The 18,897-nt window shown below is 47.5% G+C and overlaps 1 protein-coding gene and 1 long non-coding RNA gene across 2 annotated transcripts in view; both read left to right on the top strand.

Moving 5' to 3' along the window:
* RNF144A (ring finger protein 144A) overlaps positions 1 to 18,897 on the top strand; it is a 292,455-nt gene that overhangs the window by 156,204 nt on the left and 117,354 nt on the right. The gene's annotated exons all lie outside the window — the stretch shown is intronic.
* LOC121044056 (uncharacterized) lies at positions 2,414 to 6,659 on the top strand. Its single transcript, XR_005797086.1, has 3 exons — positions 2,414 to 4,055; positions 4,292 to 5,349; positions 5,585 to 6,659. It is a non-coding gene; the product is annotated as an uncharacterized LOC121044056 (long non-coding RNA).

Consider the following 18,897-nt stretch of genomic DNA (forward strand, 5'->3'; position numbering starts at 1 on the left):
TTGCAGTCTTGCCCATTCCTATCGCAACAAGAGTTTTAAGCCGAGAATTAAATTTTAATTTCACCAAAAAATTCTAGAAATTGCTTCCTTTCAGCGAATTCAAACGGAGAATTGCATTGATAGGCCGTCCACCATTCAGTCGCTCTTGCATTTCCAGAATAATCGCTGCTGTTCATGGTGCTCGTCTTTGAATGGCCTCTGCATTGTGCTTGCTCATGTCTATGAAATTAAATATAAATTAAACATAAAGATTTGGAAGCGCTGGAGGGCTACGTTTTCCTTTTTCTTTTTGCCTCTTGGTTGGGTGGGTTGGGGTTTTATATTTTGTGAGCTTGGCAAAAATGATTTGGGGAAATTTCTTCCCCTTCTGTCTCTTCCTCCCTCCTTGTCCTGATGGGAAATACTGTTTTCCTCGAAGATTCATTAGAAATCTCCTGTTAATAAAGAGAGTGGGCTTGGCGCTCTTTTACGGGAATGGGGTTCATCCCCTGACTCTGTCTGTTCCATGAACTTGGGTCTATGTGGAGGGTCGTCTCCTTTCTGTGGGAGGACACGCGAGTGTGTGTTCTCTTCCAGATGTTGCATGAACCTCCGCAAAGCACGTTCCTGCCTTTTTTTTTTTTTTTAAACTTCCTGCTAGGCCTGCAGCCATTTCTTCACCATCAGTTCCTACTGTTAACGGTTCATCATTTTTACTGTTACTGTTGGCTCTTTAATGTGTAAAAACCAACTCATGGGTTTATTAATTACTTCTCACACTTACTGTCTCTAAATAAACAATTTCTGCCTTCATCTTTTTAAATTCTTTTGTTCTGCTTGCCTTAGTGGTTTTTTTTTTCTTATTGTTTTCTAATTTCTTGAGTTGCGTAATTAAATAACGCATTTCCATTCACGCTTGCTAATTGATATACATATTTCTGGCAGAAAAATCCCTCTGAATGCTTTTAGTCCTGTGCTCTGGATTCTGGCATTTCGTGTTTCAATTTTCCTCCTGATGAGATGTTTTGCTTTTCAGTATTGAGGTTTCGGTTTACTCTTTTTTTTTTTTTTTTTTTAATGCTTATTTATTTTGAGAGAGAGAGAGAGAGAGACAGAGCGCAATCAGGGAAGGGCAGAGAGAGAGGGGGAGACACAAAATCTGAAGCAGGCTCCAGACTCTGAGCTGTCAGCACAGAGCCTGATGCGGGGCTCGAACTCACGAACCACAAGTTCATGACCTGAGCTGAAGTCGGACACGTAACCTACTGAGCCACCCAGGCACCCCTTGATTTACTCTTTGATCAACGTGTTGTTAAATAGAAATTTCTTAAATTTCCTTCTGGAAGGCTTTTATAATTGGTTTGACATTCCAATTTCATTTTTGTTTTGTTTTTTTTTTTTAATTTCTAAGTTTTTCTCCTATGTAGCATTTCTTTGGGTTTTTAGTGAAGTTTTCTTGTAGCCTAACAAAAGGTCCGTTTTTAAGGGCTGTTCCATGGACACTTGAAAAAGTTAGCCCATCTTCTGTTTCCACAGCATATGATTAGACATGTGAAAAATATCCATTGATTGATTGATTACGTTGGTTGGGTCTTCTGTATTGTGATGTATTCTGTCTACTTTTATCTCTTATGAAACGAGACTCGTATAAAGGGCCACCACTGGAGTGTCCCCAGGTGTCTGTGCCCTCTTTCGTTCTTCATAAATGCTGATTCCAGGGTATTTGGAGCATAAACCTTAGGTTTGTTCTGGTTTAAGTTCAACTCCTGGCTCTATCACCTATTAAGAGTCTGGCCTTGATTGAGTTCCTTCGTTTGGCTGAGCTGCCTTGTCTGGAAGAAGGGCTGATGATTCATGTCCTGCCGAGTCTTAACCCAGTTTAGGGGGAGAGCCTGTGATGTGCTAGCCCTACAGTAGATGCTGCTGTGCTTTTAACTGCAGCTGCCTGCTCATAAGCGCACCTGGCTGGCGAGCACAGTGGCTAGAGCTCGTGGTGACCTGTGCTCTCCGGCGCGATTCTAATGGGTTCGCGACTTCCTTGGAAGTTGTTTGTGTTGGTCCTTCCACTGCGGGCACCACTACTGTCACTCGAGCTACTGAAATCGCGTTACCCCTCTCCCGGTGGCTGCTCGGGAGCCCCATCGTTCCCGTTACTGCGTCTGCTGTGGTTCTTGGTGACGCTGCAGCGACTCTACTGGCTGCTCCTTGTACCGCGACGGCGTCTCCCAGGGCAGCTGCTTCTCTTGCCGCTGCTACTGCGTAATCATTGGCGCGTTGGTACTGTTTTTTAGATTTCGAGAGAGAGAGAGAGAACATGAGCAGGAGGAGGGGCAGAGAGAGAGAGAGGGAGGGAGGGAGGGAGAATCCTAGGCAGGCTCTGCACCGCGAGCGCAGAGCCTGACGCAGGACTTGATTTCACGAACCGTGAGCCGATGGCCCGCGCCAAAATCAAGAGTCGAGCGCTCAATCGACTGAGCCACCCAGGCACCCTGATGCATTGCAATGACTTATGAGCCTCTTAGTATAAAAGGAGGTGGGACTGGATGCAGAGGGTCAAGGCATCCTTCCGGCTTTTCCACGTACCCGCCTTCCTCACCTCACAGACATCCTCACAGAGGATGTCACCGCCTGCAAGGCGCCCCCGCAGACGTGCCGCGACAGGTGAATGAGATAGCATCTCTGGAGGGTCTGCAAAGCTCGGGGGTGGTAGAGGTGGCCTCAGAGATTATGAAGCCTCGGCTTCTCCCTTGTTTTGCTTAGAGAGAGACAGGGAGCGACAGAGAGACAGAGGGAGAGCGGAGGTTAACATGAGCCAAAGATACAGGACCGAGCGCCCCAATTCCCGTGTCTGGTTCCAGATGAAATACCACTCGTGCAGGGAGAGGATCGCGCGGGGCTGGCAGTTCTGGAGGCCAGTCGATTCTGCGCCGTTCCTGGAGGAAGAGAGTAGGTAGGTGCAGGCCACAATGTGTCACTCTGTCCTGGGGGTATTGAGTCTCCAGTTTCCAGTATTATGGCCAAGCTAAAGCTATGGACCCGTAGATACAATGATCTACTTTAGGTTTCAAGATTTGTTATCTCCTAAGTGAGACCAAGGAGATGGCTTTTGCAAAGGTTTCCAGTGGGGGGGGGGGGGCGCGCAAACCAGAATGCGACGTCTACAGGAAGGAACCCAGTGTGGTTTTCATTAGGGCTTTAAGGTCTGAAGTCACTATTGCTTTCGCAAGGAAAGATGCGGTTAGAGTCTCTTTCCCCTTCCAGATTGCAGGACCTCGTGGCCCCGTGTCCGTCCGCCGTAGCTCACTGGGGGCCAGAGGTGACTTCAGAAGGGAGTAGGGCCTCCGATGCTGGCCTCCGCTCCTGTTCACAGGGCTGCCTCCTCTGAGTTTCCACGCCTGGCTAAGTGCGATCACGCCAAGGTGTATGCAACAGTGAAGGCACGTATTACATGCTCAGTGGATGTTGTTATAACAAAGATCATCATCTCTTCTCTGCAGGGAACGTGGCTATAAAAGGGAGTGACCACGTGCCTGCGTGTTTTAGGCACTTGGGGAACGTTACTCTTTTCTCTTAGATGTTCTGTCGCGACAGACAAGGATTGAGCATGAGAATAGAAGGTGACGTTTGCAGGGCTGACAAGAAGTGACCAGAACCTTAGAATTTTGGAGGAGTAATGAGGAGACAGAGGTGGGCAGCTCTCAGTTAGGTGCCCACACATGTGTGCGCGTGCATGAACCGCTCACGCACAACACGGAGGCTGTGATGTTGAATGTGACGTGATGTTGAATGTGCCAGGAGTTGGCTCAGATATGAGGCACGCTGGAGAGGCCGTGCCCTCACTCAGATGCAGGGGCTGACCCGGAGGCTGGGCCTGGACAGAGGTGCCTCACCTGAGGGGTCCAGTAGGTGACTCTTCTTCATACATGGAAGTGATGGAAGGCAGTGCATTTCAGAGAAGCCCGATGGATTTCTCTAGGTTCCCGACAGTTGGAGGGAGGGTTCCCCCACTGGGGTAGGAGGCAAGGGGAGCTGAGAGCTGAATGATGAAGCAACAGGTGGGAGAACTGCCCTGAAGAGTTTCTCAGGGGGCGCCTGGGTGGCGCAGTCGGTTGAGCGTCCGACTTCAGCCAGGTCACGATCTCGCGGTCCGTGAGTTCGAGCCCCGCGTCGGGCTCTGGGCTGATGGCTCAGAGCCTGGAGCCTGTTTCTGATTCTGTGTCTCCCTCTCTCTCTGCCCCTCCCCCGTTCATGCTCTGTCTCTCTCTATCCCAAAAATAAATAAACGTTGAAAAAAAAAATTTAAAAAAAAAAGAGTTTCTCAGCTCAGGCGTGTATTGCCAAAACCAGGTTTTTATCAGAAGCCTGAGCATCTTATGGGGTTGGGGGTCACTACCTTGTGACCGGTGCGGACAGAGCTGGGAGGCCACACACACCTCTGTCAGGGAAGGAGCCTCCCTGCTCCGTGTCTGGGGAGACAGACTGCTGGAAAACCTTGTTGGGTCGGGGCACCCGGGCTGTCCAGTCGCCCTGTGCAGAGGGACAAGTCTCAGCTGTGGTTGGGATGGCTTGGGCACCTTTGTCCCAGCCAGGGACTCTCCAGGTCAGTAAGGGCGTCTCCGGATGACTGGCCAAGAAAGCAAGTGCTAAGCGGGTGAGGGGTCCACTGTGAACTGAGACCAAATGCAAAGGGGTCTGATGAGGTGACAGATAAGGGATACTTTATTGTGGCTTTTACGATCATTGGTCATTTTACAAGTCTTCCCCGGGGCTCACCTGCTTTGAAACATAGTATTTCTACAACACAGGCATCTACGAGTTAGCTTTTCAGCTGTCATAATATTTGATCATTAAATTCCACAGATGAGGAACTCGACCTTTGAGATAAGTAATTTGCCCAGGTTTACGCAGCTTGAGAGGTGGAAAACGTGACCGGCCTCAGAGCTGGTGCTTTATCTCTTGGCCTGAGTGTCCTAAACTCATCTGGGTTCTCAGAAGTCAGAATGGGTTGGTTGGTTCCTTCCTGAAGGTCATTTATGGCGATGTGTGCATTCAACCCTTGCCTGCAGGCAGCCTCTGGTGCTGTGTGGGTGTGTGCTTGTGAGTAGGGGATGTTCACCCAAGCCTGCATCAGATTCCATCTAAGCCAACCAGGGGCCCTTCCCACCGGGTGTCACCAAACACCCAGCAAGGCCATTTGGCTGTTTTATAGCACACGTGAGTGAGGCCGGGCTGGGTTCTGTCGTATGATGAGGCATAATTCCCTCTCGGGAAGCCCCGGAAACATGTTTCTCTTCAGCCTGTTTAAAGGTTTTACTCTATGAGATATTGGTTAATGATCACAAAGTAATAATCATTTGCCATTAAAAACAGGTGCTCGTGGGGCGCCTGGGTGGCGCAGTCGGTTAAGCGTCCGACTTCAGCCAGGTCACGATCTCGCGGTCCGTGAGTTCGAGCCCCGCGTCGGGCTCCGAGCCGATGGCTCGGAGCCTGGAGCCTGTTTCCGATTCTGTGTCTCCCTCTCTCTGCTCCTCGCCCGTTCATGCTCTGTCTCTCTCTGTCCCCAAAATAAATAAACGTTGAAAAAAAAAATTTAAAAAAAAAACAGGTGCTCGTCCCTGCACTTGACGCTGGTGTCTGGGGCCGCTGGGAGAAGAGCTGAGTCCGTACGCGGTGCACAGGCGTTGGCGGACGAAGGCTGCAAGCCCCAGGTGGGCAGAGCATCCAGCTGAGGCCCCCTGAGCTTGCGCTTGGTGCTATCTTACTACCACCGGTCCCATTGGCTCAAGACCTTATCATTTCCTTGGGTGGGGGCTCTTCCCAGCCCTGTGGACGCCCTGTCCAAATACAGGAAGGGCCCCGCACGCTGGAGTTAGTCTGGTGGGCCTGCACTGTCGCCCTGATCTTCCTTAGAAAAATACGATTGACTGCCTAGAAAAAACGCCCAAAGACAGATCCCAAGAAAACTGGTGACTGCTCACTGTGCATGCCTGATTCTCCAGGAGCGGTAAACCCGACTTTACTCGAACAAGGCACTGGGAGGAGACGTGTGGCTAGACTGCAGCCACGAGCAGCACCACCACCAAGCTCCTGGGCTCCGGAACGCGATTTTGGGCTACAGGCCCTTCTCAACGCCTGTAACGTTGCCCCAGCGATGCGACAGCTGTGGGCCGTGAGGGCCACTAGTTGGCCTCTTCGTGTTGGGGTCCACGTCAGAGATTTTATAGGAAGCATGGGACAGGAATGTAAGAAGCCATGATTCTTTATCTGCTTAAGCAAAGTTCAGTTTGGTTCCCTCAGCGTGTCCAGAAGCAAAAGTACGAAACAAGGCTTCTCCTTCCCCTGGATTGCGCCTTGGAACCTGGGAGCCCGGGAGCCCACCCACACCGAGGTCATATCCCAGAGAATCAAGTCAGAACCCTTGGGGCTGAGACGTAGGCAGCAGTGGTTTCTCTTGGGCTCTTGATCGCATCGATGTGCAGCCTCTCTTGAGAACCACTAGTGGGCCCGGGCTTAGAGAAGACAACAGGTGTGTTTGTTATATTAGAGAAACCAACCTTACTCCATTCTGAAACAGCCAAGTTATTTATTTTTCAATAGCTCCGTCTGGCTCTAGAGTGTTATTTTTGGATCCTCAACATTCAGCAGTCAATAAAAATGCCTTGAACTTGACGGCTACAGAGCACTCCGTGATGTTCCATTTCAGACACTCGCTCTCCATTTATTCAATAATGACTGCCCGGGTTTCACTTAGCGCTAGGCGTTGTGCTGGACACAAAGACACAGCCGACCTCTGCGTGAGAAGTCATAATCCAGTGCGCGAGAGAAACACGTAAGCCAACGACCCCAGTCCGGTGTCAGTGAAGGGAAACCCACTTTACAGCAAGGGTCTCAGTGAAGACAGGGTCCATCCCGGCGCTATCAGATGTATGCAGATCCCCAGATTCCAACGATAACAGCTGCTTAGGGCAAGACCACTGGTCTGGACGCCTCTGCTCGTTCTCGCCAAACATTAGAGCGCCGCCTCTGTACTTGGGCTTTAAGACATGTTTCACAGCACCTTCTGTTGGAAACTTCACGCACCTGGCCCAGGGCCACACTCTGCATTTAAATGAAAGTCCACAGCTCTGGGCGGTAGGTCACTATAAATGTATTTCACTAATCGGAGATGTTGGGTTTTTAGTTATTTTTCCCTTCCTGGCTACCAGCCTCTCTCAGGGGGCTGCTTTAGGTGAAGACACTCCTCTTCCATTGCCCACACTATAGAGCTCCAGAGTCATTCCAGCCTCCTGTTGTTTGAAGGGGCGGGGTTGGTGCAAGGTACTAACTCAAGACCAGGTCCCTGGAAGAACATTAGCTGAATGAGCTGGGCTGCAGACCCAACCCCCCCCCCCCAGGTGTGTGGGCGGGGCCTTTCCCACCACCCGGTAGACTCCAGCTCCCGCCAGCCGATGCATGGCAACCGGGAGGATTTTCTCCCACCAAAATACACCGCTAATCCTTGCTGCCTCCTCACACTCCATATCTACTTCCCCAAATCCACATATTTGTGCAACAATTTCCAAGCCTCGGGTCCTGCAAAACTCCTTTGCACATCAGACGTTTAAGTCTGTTCATTTATCCCAGTGAGTTCGTCTCTTCCTTTGACATTCTCTTGGTGAACAGGGGACTCGGGGGAGGCTTTAGTCATGACTCCTGCCCACAGGTCCATATCAGGGACTGTATCACTTATGCTGTATGTTGGGCACATCATTATTTTATGTAAATTAAGAGGTTATGTAAAGAGTAAGGGTACTTATTGGGAGAATGAGTTCTACTTCCTGCTCTCCCTCAAAGGTATTTCCTGAGCTGGGGTGGGCTGTTTGGAATCCCAAGGCCTTGATTTGCTCCCGTGTAAGATGAGAGGCTGGGGCTCTGTCCCAGTCCTAATTTGAGCTTTTGGTGTGAGACCATAAAAAAAGAAGGAAAAAAAAAATCTAAGTCTCAGTTAAAGACAACTGAAACACCAGTTTCAGTGGTGTTTCAATGGCTTATCCAGAAAGCTTGTAAGGGAGTTTTGGATCACTCTAGATCTTTTTTTAAAAAAACAGCCCTCTGCCCCAAGTGATAAGCATCTCTTGACCAGTCAGTCCATCTGGGCATGACACTCAAAGCTTCTTACCCTTTTATCTCCCAAATATCCCGTGGCGAGTCAGTGTAGAAGTCTGTGTCACAAGTGCAGTTCCCAGTGGGTGCACACTCTATGTGACGGCTGTCTTCCTGCCTTTCGCAGACCCGATGGTGGGAAACTCCAAGGCCGGACATTCCTAACGGCCTCTGCACACAGCGCTGCCTTCTGTGCCCAGCATGTCCGCTTCCCGACAGTTGTAGGTGACAGACACCTGCACCAGTGGAGTGGCTAGGGAACGTCGCTAGGTGTGTGTGTGCTTTAAGGAAGAAAAAAAAAAAAGGAAGCAGAGGAGTTGGGCTTTTTCTCTTTAGCTTTTGTGGCTGGCTGCTTCCTGCTTCATAAATCTGGGGTGGGAGGCGGGGGAGTTGGCGAGCCACGCCCCGCGTCCCCAGCCTGTGGGAGGGGGGTCAGGGCGGCATCTCTCTGACCAGCTGCCCGGTCCATCTGCAGCTGGGATCCGCTCCGTGATCTACGGCCACAGCGCTGCGCAGGGGGCCTTTAGTGCTGCTTCATGGCAGCTGGTGTGAATGGGAGTGGAAAAATAAACCCTTTTCTTCCCCAACATCAGGAAAAAATGCTCCCAAAGACAGACAGACACACACACACACACACACACACACACACACACACACACACACACCCCTCAACCCTTCCTGGTTGCAGTTCTCACTCAGCCTGTGATCTGAGCCCCTGGGTTGGGGTTTTTACTTTTGAAGGTCTGTTTTTGCTTGGAAGCAGATTGAACCCCCAGTGATGTATCAAGGTCATTGGCATCCAAGTTTCCAGCCTCCAAGGGAGCTAGGAGGAAAAACCCAGGAAAAAGGACTGGTCTTGAATTAAGAGGAAAAACATGTCCATTTCCATTCCCGTTGGATTTTAATTTCAAAACACATACCATAAAATGACAGATTGCAAGCAGCTATTTTCCAAGCCAGTGGAAACTCTGTGTTTTACTGGACTAGCTTGGTGATGCAGGGGACTGAATATGGACCGTGGGTCTGTGTGCTTTTAACTCTGTGCCCGTGCCCACACCCAGTACCCAGCAGTCCCCGGAATCTTGTGCAAATGCCCCTTCGTTCAAATGGGCTCTACTCCTCTCTGAAAGTATCCTGCCTCAGTTAGCACAGGATCGTGATAGGAACTGAGTGAAAGAACACACATGCATTTTTTTCTTCCGCTTGGCAGGTATTTTTAATAGTTACTAATAAATCCAAGCACTCTTTAGTCTTTGGTTAAGAAAAACCCAAAGCCCTGGGGCACCTGGGTAGCTCAGTCTGTTAAGCGTCTGACTTTGGCTTAGGTCATGATCTCTCGATTCCTGAGTTCGAGCCCCATATTAGGTTCTCTGCTGTCAGTGCAGAGTCTGGAGCCTGCTTCCCATTCCGTGTCTCCCTCTCTCTCTGCCCCTTGCCCACTTCTGCTTTGTCTCTCTTCCTCTCTCAAAACTTAATAAACATTAAACATTAAAAAAAAAAAAAAAAAAAAGAAAAACCCAAAGCCCAGAAAGGGCTCAGAGCCCACAGAGGGAAATGGAACTAAGTGCATTAGAGTAGTGGGTGTTGGGGCAGGTATTTTCAGAGGACCCTGTGGGGTGCAAAGGAGGAAGTTACCAAGCCTGCCACTGGGGAGAGGCGTCAGCAAAGGAGTGGGGCATTATGGTTAGAATTGCCAATTCACACGGCCCAGAGTACAAGCCACCATCTTCAGGAAGCCCCTTCTGTCATTTCAGCCTAAAGTGATTTTTGCTTCTTCTGGGCTCCAATAGTTCAGTTTCTAAAACTTGTTTTTACTAGTTCCGAACAGATATCGAATTTCTAGCCCTAGACATCACGGGGGCAAGGACGGTGATGATACACCTTGTATTCCTACTCATACTTGGCAGGATACATAGATAGCACATGTTTCTTCTTTGCCTTGAATAGAGAGCTGGGCAGGAGTCAGCCTCGCTCAAGTTCATGCTAAGATCTGTGCGCCTTTGGCCTTCATTCCGTGCCAGGCCCTGGCCGGCTCAGGTGCAGTGTGGACAGATCGGAGGTGGGGGGTGAGTTCGTTGCCTGCAAAGCATCCTCAGGAAAGCTGGCCTCCTGATGAAGTTAGTATCTGTAAAGGTCCTTTATCCTACTGCTGTGATGTGGGGGAAGGTTAGCACTAGTTGAAAGAGAGCGTGCTAACAGGAATCAAGAGAACAAGGTCGGTCTAAAGAGAGCTACAGGTGAGGAAACCTGGATTGACGTGATAAAATATACCGTATTAGAAAGGTCACGGTCCATGGGCTTCCTTATTCTGCCACTGTGGATATGTGACCCGGTGTCTCTAAGCTTTGCTTTCTTCACCTTTAATTGGCACTTGTGAACTACATTTTAATAGTGAGGAATTAATGATATATATACACACATGCACACACACACACATGCATATATATATATATATATATATATATATATATACACATGAGAATGCTTCACAAATTACTGTCATATAGAGATAAAAAACTGGATTAGGACTCACATAAAGACAATTATGGAAAGGGAGCCCATGCATTTCTCTTTAAAATCATAGTAACAACTGTGTATGGTTTAGAAAATTCAGGGTAATAAAAGCTTAAGGAAAACCTGTAGACTCTATGATGCTCTTCCTTAGGCCCCAGTCTGCTGCTTCAAACCCCTTGCTGTTTCTTCTGGGGTAGAACTTCAGATTTCTAATAATACATACTTACTCTATTTTTAAAAAAAAATTAAGCACATCCTCTGTTGACTTACACTGTGGAAGGTGAGGGTTCTTATAGCACACCATGTGTTCACTGCACCTATATTTTATTAAAATTGATTTTTTTCTATCCACCTGCTGATAATTCTTTCTGAAAAGGTATTTAAAGTGCCACTAAATACCATCCAATACTTAGGATATATATTGGTCCTGTTGCGTTATTGCTTTTAAGACATCCTGAGACCTCCCATCCTCAGGCTCCAACACGGACTGTTCCATGGTGAGCCTGTGGTTCAGCTGTCACCCTGGCACTTGCCTTCACAAGTTTCTGGGAAACCCACTTTTTGCCACACCTCATTTGGTTTGCCTTCTTTCTAAACTTCATGACTTTCTCTTTTCTTGGAAATTTCCTTTTTCATTTGTTGGAGCACATTCTCCAGTAGCTTTCTGAGAAAAAAAAAATGTGCATAAGATGTTAATCTGGTGGGAGACGGCATGTAAAAATACAATTATTTGGAGCGAAGATTTTGTTTTGGTTAGATAAACAGTACTAGATCAGAAATTATGTTAATCTCTGAACATTGGATTCTGCAGGTAATTATTTCATTGAGTTGTAGCAATTGTTGTTATGAATCCCATCTGAGTCCTTATCTTTAAAGATGTGTTTCTTAGCCCTGAAGCTTTAACTCTCTTTTTTCCTTATGCTTGGTATTCTGAAAGTTTGCCATGATGTTTCTTGCTACAGGTATTTTATTCGTTTATTTATTTAGTGGGTCACTTTATTAGTTTCTTGTGGCCACAACAATCACCACTAACTGGGTGGCTGGAAACAAAACAAATGTACCCTCTCAAGTTCCAGGAGCTGATAGTTTGAAATCGGTTTCCCTGGGCTGGGATCGAGATGTTGGCAGGGCCAACATCCTGCCTGCAGAGGGTCTAGGAGAGAACTTTCTCCCTGCCTCTTCCAGTTTCTGGTGGCTGCTAGTGCTTCTCGGTTTGAGGCTGCACTACTCCCTCTCTGCCTCTGTGGCCGCAGAGCCTTCTCTCCTGCATGTGTCAAATCTCCTCTGCCTCTCTCTTATAGATATACAAATGGTTGCATTTAGAGCCCACTTGGATAATCCAGGATACTCCCCCCCAGGTCAAGACCCTTAACTTAATAACATTTTCAAAGACATTCACAGGATTTAGGGGTTAGGGCATACACATTGTCTGGGGGCTGTTATCCAGCTGGCCATGGTCACTCAGTAGGAACTAAAGTCCTTTGGTTGGTCCTTCCTTCCTTCCTTCCTTCCTTCCTTCCTTCCTTCCTTCCTTCCTTCCTCTCTTTCTTTCTTAATTAAAGTATATTTGACACGTTACATTGGTTTTAGGTGTACAACATAGTGATTTAACAAGTCTACATTTATGCTGTGCTCACCACAATGCATCTGTCACCATACAATTCTATTACAGTACCATTGACCATATTCTCTATGCTGTGCCTTTCATCTCCGTGACTTATTCCTTCCACAACTGGAAGCCTGTACCTCCCACTCACCTTCAGCCATTTTGTCCATCCCCCAACCCCCTCCCCTCTGGCAACCACCAGTTCGTTCTCTGTATTTTTCAGTCTGTTTCTGCTTTGTTAGTTTACCTGTTTTTTTAGATTTCACATACAAGTGAAATCATATGCTGCTTGTCTTTCTCTGTCTGGCTTATTTCACTTAGGATAGTACCCTCTGGGTCCTTCCATGTTGTCACAGATGGTTAGATCTCATTCTTTTTTATGGTTGAGTAATATTCCATTGTCTATATAAACCACATCTTCTTTATCCATTCATCTGTTGATGGACACTTAGGTTGCTTCCACATTTTGCTATTGTGGATAATACTGCAATGAACATAGGGGTGCATATTGCCTTTGGAGTTAGCGCTTTCATTTTCTTTGGGTAAATACCCAGTAGAGGAATTACTGGATTGTATAGTTTTCCTATTTTTTTTTTAATTTTTTTTTAACGTTTATTTATTTTTTTGGGACAGAGAGAGACAGAGCATGAACGGGGGAGGGTCAGAGAGAGAGGGAGACACAGAATCGGAAACAGGCTCCAGGCTCTGAGCCATCAGCCCAGAGCCCGACGCGGGGCTCGAACCCACGGACCGCGAGATCGTGACCTGGCTGAAGTCGGACGCTTAACCGACTGCGCCACCCAGGCGCCCCATAGTTTTCCTATTTTTAATATTTTGAGCAAACTCCATACTGTTTTCCACCATGGCTGGGCCAGTTTTCATTCCCACCAACAGTGCACAAGGATTCTTTTTTTTTTTCCACATGCTCATCAACATATGTTATTTCTTGGCTTTTTAACACTAGCCATTCTGACAGGCATAAGTGATATCTCATGGTCATTTTGATTTGCATCTCCCTGATGATGAGTGATATTGAGCATATTTTTGTTTGTCTGTTGGCCATTGAAGTCCTTTCACTCCAAGACATTTTCCTTCATTATTTATTTAACTATTCTTCCCTTCCATTTATTCCATGCTTTCTGTGACTCCTGTGATTGAGACCTTTGATTTCCCTGATGAACCCTCTTAATGTCTTACATCCTATTTTCCATTTCCTATCATTTTTATTCCAGTTTCCAAGAGATTTTCTAAAATGTAGCTTCTGGCCCTTTAGCGTGTTTTTAATTTTACAGATTTTAGTTTTAATATCTAAGAATTCTATTGTTCTCTGATTGTTCATACTTAACAGCATTCTGCCCATGGTTTGTTGATGTAATGTCTTATCTCTCTGAAGACTTTAATTAAATCTATTTTTAAAGTTTCCTTCTCAATGCAGTGCCTCAGTTTCCCTCCTTTTTCTTATTCTTCAGCTTTGATTTGTCTTTGCTGCTAGAGGCTTTCCTTGGATCTCTACTGTTCTTGGTTTTTAGCTTGGATGCAAGAGTCAAGTACATAAAAGGTAATGGGAAGGGGTGTGTGTTTGTGTGTGTGTGTGTGTGTGTGTGTGTGTGTGGCTTAGGGATTGGTAAGCTTCACTTAGGGTGATTGGTGTTTGGGATGGATGTGGCTGGGTACCTGTCTGTTCTCTCAGGCTCCCCCATTCTCCACAGATCTATTCTCTATCTCTTGCTCAGGGTGTGCTGGGAGCCAAGGAGAGGAAGTTCGGAGGACATCCCCTTCATTGTGGTGGCTTCATTCCCTCTGTCTTCAGCCTCATACTTTACCTTCTGTCCCTTTTTCACTCCTGTCTGGGGACTCCGGTTGGGTTTCTCCCTGAAACACACACCCAATGTCCCACCCAGATGGTGGGTGTTGCTGCCTCACTGCCCCAGGGTGGGGAGGCATCTGGTCTAGCTCTTTGTATGGGCATCTAACCGATTCTACTGTTTTAGCCTCTCTTCTTACTCCTGCTTCTAGAAGTAAGTGGAACCTTCATTTCCCGAGATTTCCTGTGGCCTGTGTATTAATAAGCGATTGACTTTTAAATACAATGATTTAATTTCTTTGTTTGGATAAACAACAGACATTGAGCACATACATTGTCCCAGTTAGCATGTGAAGCATGATCTGGGAAATGTGAATGCTTTCATGTGGGAAATTACCCATGGAGGAGACATGTAGGGGATTATTAAAAACTGAGTTGAGAAAGGTCAGGAAAAGTTGATCAAAAAATCCCTGTATGCCGGACCTTTGAGGTTGAATTCATTTTGTGGGCTGTGAGGCACCTACGAAGGGTTTGAAACACAGAAGCAATATGTCTAGCAGCGAGTTCAAAAAGGCACGCTCACCAAATCCTTGTCTCTCTTCAATGATTTCTGTGGCTTTTTTCTCTTGTATTCTCCTTTTCTTCTTTCATGGTCTTTCTGATAATAAACACTTTCATTATAAATATCCCAAGTGGCTTTCCTTTCTTTGGGTTTGACGTATCTAAGTATCAAGTCATCCTATAACTAATTAACTATTCTTGCCTTTTCTTTTTCTTTCTTTCTTTCTTTCTTTCTTTCTTTCTTTCTTTCTTTCTTTCTTTTTCTTGTTTTTATTGTTGTTGTTGTTACAAGCACAAATAGTTTGATTTGTTTGAGGAAGACTTTTTAATTATTATTAAAATAAACAGTTCACACCAGTAAAAAGAAGTCAGTGCTTACAACAGCTGAAAATGGATAGACATAGAGATTTGGAACATCTTTGATAACTGAACAGGAGGGCAGCTTCAAGACTTGTGACTAAAGGTTGTCCAAGATTCCCATATTTTAAAGATTTGCAGGCAAGCTCAAAACCTGCTTAAAATAAGGAACTCGGGTCTCAAATGCCGCCTTGCACTTGTCCTGCATATGGATAGTGCTTATTTTGTAAATGTCATCCCAGGGAAGGTCAGAGCCACCCACCTGGTCCTCATCTTTACCAGCTGTAAAAAGAGAAAGCTGTAGAGAGGGAGCTTCCAAAAAACTTACATCTCTGGCCATGTACAAAAAACTAGGAAAGAAGCCAAGTGTGCTGAATACCTACTATGTGCAGGTCACTGTGCTGGGCACGTCCTCCCCCATTTATCGTACTTCCTGGAGCTGTAACGAGACACAGGTGGTTTTATGACTGTCTTCAGATGGCAAAACGGGCTTTGAGGTCAACAGGTCCAGGTCACAACGGTGGCTCGGGGGAGAGAGCAGTCTGCGCCCAGGGCTGTCTGGGGTCTCACAGCCGCCTTTTCAGGTTTCAAGAGAGTCAGACTGAATCATATGGTTTCTTCTCGTCACACACTGCCGAGAGAACGAACTCCAAATGCTACTGTGTGTTTGAAGGGGAAGCAGGGCTCTTTCGCGCCTCCTTGTCAGCGGTGACAGTCCGCCTTCCTCCAGTGTGGTGCAGAGGGTCAATTTAAATCCTCCGAAGTGCCAAGCGCCCCATCTGCTTCTCCATCTGAAATGGGAATATTTTGCTCTTTTTTTTTTTTTTAATCGCGATTTGGTCTTTCAGCGTTTTGTGCTGTAGCCTTCAGCCCAGATGCCAATAATGAGGAAACTGTATTAAGTGATAAGGGGGAAATCAGTGAAATTAAAATGAGCGAGAGAGGAAGATTGGCAATGGGAACTACAAAAAATGAAGTCTTGCTGTGATATCCCATCCAGGTGTGATGGGGAACGACAGTGTGTCCCTAAGAGATTCCAGCAGTGCTGACAAAGCGCCCCACGGCTGGAGTAGGGGGGTCAAGACGGCCCCAGAAGGTGTGCCAGAAACACCTTGAAGAGCCTGCCCACCGATGCAGCCGTGCTATGGTCCAGCTGCTGTGTATTAAGGATACTCATATATCACGTGTGCTCGCCTGAGAGGGGAGCGTGGCAGTCACACCGTACGTTGGGACCTGCAGATTGTTAGTTTCACCTCCACGTGCAAAGCTTCAACTCTTCCGTTACAAGCAGTGTTTTGGAGAATCATAGAATTACGGAGTTTGAAGCCACCAATCGTTGAGGTCACAGGGGGTAGGGGTGGGGATCAGGGATACTGGGATGAGCACTGGTTTGGGAGTCACAGGACCCGTGTGTGTGGCTGGGCGACCTCCAGAATCTCCCGATCCCCAGCTGGAAAATGAAGCTGGGGATGGCGCCACGGAGTTCACTAGAGTGCGGGTGAGATGGCCGTGTATAGCACAGCATGCCAATGTCACAAGGTGTCAGTAACACTCACCGCATCTGAATTTCTCATTTCATAGTTGGGGAAAGAGAAACCAAAGAAGTAAAATTATTATTTTCCTTTTTACTTTATAATCGCCATCGTTTAGCTCTTTGCACTAATTAAAGCTTCTTCGTCTTTGCTGCGCCCCTTGATTCTCACAGTAAACCCACGAAGCAGGCTGAATGGTCCTCATCGTGCAGATGGGGATACGGACACAGGAGGCCTGGGGCTGGTGGTCCCTGTGGGGTATGGTGGGGACTGGAGATGAGGGCAAGGCGGCTTGCCCTGTGCTTGGCAAACTGGCCCATGGGGGAGTCTCTGGGCTGCCAAGGAGCCTTTTCAAGGCCGTTGTGGGGAAAAATGAGGACCCCTACCTTTTCCAGTTTTCAAATTAGGCTTCCGTGCAGATTTTCTTTTGTATATGCAAAAGGGGTTAAACTAATTTCTTCAAAACTTTGGAAACTCTTGAGTTATGCTCGGACTCCCTCATTGGATACATAGAGAACTATGACTCAGAGAGGTGAAGACACTCTGCTGAGGACGCACAGCCTTATTTGAGACCGCCCACTTCTACAAACCCGGAGATAACACTCTTACTATCAAACCGAAACTCTTCCGTTTAGGTATTAGGCACATTGATTTGATGGATCCCGTATGGAGGTCAAAATAAAAGCTGCGCTTTATATCCATGATGAGAAAATATTTTTGGAATACAAAAACAATCATTTCTAAAGTATTTATATAACTACGTAAGGAGCAGGTCACTTTAAAATGTGCCTTGGGGCGCCTGGGTGGCTCAGACCCAGTTGAGCGTCCAACTCGACTTGGGCTCAGGTCGTGATCTCACGTGTTCATGGGCTCAGGCCCCATGTTGGGCTCTGTGCTGACAGTGTGGAGCCTGATTTGGATTCCTTCCTTCTCTCTCTCTTTCTGCCTCTCCCCCACTCATGTGTGCACGCACGCGCATGCCCTCTCTCTCTTTTTGTTGAGTATACGGTAAGAATTTGATAGACACTTCAAATGTTGCCTCACTTAAAAGTGAAGTCAGGCACCTGGCTGGCTCAGTAGGTCATGCATGTGACTCTTGACCTCAAGGTTGTGAGTTCAAGCTCCATGTTGAGCATGGAGCCTACTTGAAAAAAAAGTTAAGGCAAATTAAAATCACTAATAATAGAATTATTCCCTAACATGAAAGGCAAGTGGAAAATGGGCATGGATAATAAATGTCTCTTGTTCTAATTTCTGGGGTTTTAAAAACTGGAGACTTGTGTCTTTGGACATGTAGGTCCTGTAAAGTGAAGGCAGGTGAGACTACGGCAGTGTGCATTAGCTCAGGGCAGGGAAGACCAAACAAGGAGAATATCCCTCATCACCTGCTGTGCCCTGGAGTGTGGGAAATGGACCTTGGCCGTCCTTTCCTGGAGGGAAGTCTGTCAGCAGAAGCCGAAGGTAGGTCAGGGTCTTCCTGAAGGGAGGCTGGCTTGGCCTCCAGTGACAGAGACAGAGCACCCTGTCTCCTGGAGGAGGGCCCACCGATGGTGAAAATGGCTCTGAATCACTGGGTCCAAGGGCCATCTCAGAGCAGATCCCTGGCTGGCCGCTCTGTGTCAGGCCAGAGAGCTCTTTGATTTCTTCGTTTTCCATCTCAGGAGACATTTTCTTTCCTTGTTTCTCGTCTTCCTGTCCCTGGCCACTCCTTCAGTGTTGCTTGTTAAGCGCGGCAGTGCCTACCGCCTGCAAAATGAACCCACTTAGGCATCCAGATGTTGGAAATCTGAAAGCGGTCTTGGCCCCACGGAGAAATTTCCTCTGAGAAATCACCAACTCTGTCCTCAACAGCAGGTGTCACTCTTGCAGCGGAAAACGAGCCAGGGCCCTGGCCAGCCCAACAGATATTTTTACCCAAAGGAGAAAAGACCCAACGTGAGACACAAACTTGGCAAAGGAAACTCCGAAATGAATGTGGAGCCTCATAAGAGGCTATAAATTATCAGCATGTCTTTAAAGGCTGAGCTGTTGGCTTTGAGCTGATGAGCTCCCCAAGATCACCTCCTCAAGGCCCAGGAAGGAGGCAGAAGGAAACAGGCACCGAACCCCCTCCTCTCCTGACCACAGACCTCGGGAGCACCCCGCGCCCGAGTCCTAGATTCCTAACGACAACGTCAGCAAGAACTTGTGCAGTGGGACGTGCAGAATGTACTTGATTTGCCCAAGGACAGGCAGAGAGAAGGAAAGCAGCGCAAGCCCCACTCGCTGCTCCTTCCCCCACTCCTTCCGGTAGAGGCCGCTAGGACAGCAGTGCGCATGCCCGGACTTCTCCCAGCTGTTCGCCCACGCAGGAAATCCGTCAATGCTTCCGGCTGGGGGACTGCTTCCCAAGGGCCCTGGTG

Source organism: Herpailurus yagouaroundi, unplaced genomic scaffold (genome assembly GCF_014898765.1).
Source record: "Herpailurus yagouaroundi ecotype Mexico unplaced genomic scaffold, PumYag 188, whole genome shotgun sequence".
In the NCBI taxonomy this organism is placed as follows: Eukaryota; Metazoa; Chordata; class Mammalia; order Carnivora; family Felidae; genus Herpailurus; species Herpailurus yagouaroundi.